Source organism: Diadema setosum, chromosome 12, assembly GCF_964275005.1.
Source record: "Diadema setosum chromosome 12, eeDiaSeto1, whole genome shotgun sequence".
In the NCBI taxonomy this organism is placed as follows: domain Eukaryota; kingdom Metazoa; phylum Echinodermata; class Echinoidea; order Diadematoida; family Diadematidae; genus Diadema; species Diadema setosum.
The window spans coordinates 31,406,682-31,408,571 of NC_092696.1; positions in this window are offsets into that span (position 1 = coordinate 31,406,682).

The window sequence follows — 1,890 nt, forward strand, 5'->3', positions numbered from 1 at the left end:
TTAAAATCTGCCGCACCCCCTATTTTTCATTTCTGTTGTTTTAACAACAACAGAAATGCTTGCTCATTGCTTATATTATAGGAGCGGGTCCAGGAATTCCGTAAAGCGTAAAGGGGAGACGTCTTCTCAAAATGAAAGGTTGGCGCAATCCCCTCCCCCTTATTCACATCTTTTTATTTCTTTTGTTTAAAGGACAGTTTAAAGCGGCAGTCTTTAATTTTGTAAGGAGCCTCCACTTTACGGAATTCCTGGTTCCTCCCCCTGTAATGCAAACAATGGGTTTTGCCATTAACTTGAGGTTGACGCAGTCGTGGATCTAGGGGGGGACACGGTACCCCCTCCCCGTCTCTATTTTTGTTAACACAAAAGAAATTAAATGAAAAAAAAAAAGGCGAGGCAATTTGCGCAACTTTTTGATTTTATAAACGCTTCTCTCCTTTATGGAACTTGGACCGCCCCTCTAATGCAAGCAATGAGTTTTGACATTTGCGGTTGACGCAATCGCGGATTTAGAGGTTGCGCATCCCCCTTCAGTGCCTCCTCTCTTTACTTCATCAAGACAGCAGAAATAAAAAGAAGAAAATGGGGGAGGGAGGAGGGTCGCACCAGTCTTTGAATTTGTAAAGACGCCTCCCCTTTACGAAATTCCTGGATCCGCCCCTGTAATGAGAGCAATGAGTTTGGTCATTATGTGGTTGACGCAGTGATGGATCGAGAGGGGGCGCATCCCCCTCTGGTGCACCCTCACTATAATTATTAGGTTAAAAACACAGAAACTAAAATAAGAAATGGGGGGGGGGGTGTCTCGCCAGCCTTTGATCTTGTAAAGCCCCCCCCCCCCCCCCCCCCCCGGTACGGAATTCCTGGATCCACCCCTGTGACGCGTTATGACATTTGTGGTTGACGTGTTATGACATTTGTGGTTAATCCCCGATTTTGACTTGTGACTTGTGGTTGACGCAATCGTGGATTGAGAGGAGGCGCATCCCCCTTTAGCGCCAATCTCTTTATTTGGTCAATACAACAGAAATAAAAAGAAGAAAATGGGGAGGGGGAAGGTCACTCGAGCCTTTCACTTTGTAAAGAAGCCTCCCCTTTACAAAATTTCTGGATCCGCCCCTGTAATGCAAGTAATGAGCTTTTCCATATGTGGTTGAAGCAATGATGGATCGAGAGGGGGCGCTTTCCCCTCTCGTGCACCCTCACTATATTAGGTTAAACCAACAAAAACAAAAATAAGAAAAGGGGAGTCGCGCCATGCAGCCTTTGATTTTGTACAGGCGCCCCCCCCCCCCCCACTTTACGGAATTCCTGGATCCACCCCTGTGACGCGTTATGACATTTGTGGTTAATCCAATATTGATATTTGTGGTTGACGCAATCGCGGATTTAGAGGGGGCGCATTCCCCTTTAGTGCCCCCTCTCTTTATTTTTTAAACACAACAGAAATAAAGATAAGAAAATGGGGGTGGGGGGCGAAGGTCGCGCCAGCCTATTATTTTGTAAAGCCGCCTCCCCTTTACGGAATTCCTGGATCCGCCCCTGTAATGCAAGCAATGAGTTTGGATATTTGTGGTTGACGCAATCATGGATCGAGAGGGGGCGCTTCCCCCTCTGGTTCCCCCTCACTATAGTATGTTAAAACAACAGAAATAAAGATAAGAAAATGGGGGGGGGGGGGTCACGCCAGCCTTTATTTTTTTTTTTAAGGCGCCCCTCCCCTTTACGGAATTCCTGGATCCACCCCTGTGACGCGTTATGACATTTGCAGTTAGTTTGAAAATTTTGACATCTGTGGTCGACGCGTTATGACATTAAATTGTGGTTAATCCCCGATTTTGACATTTGCGGTTGACGCAATCGCGGATTGAGAGGAGGCGCATCCCCCAT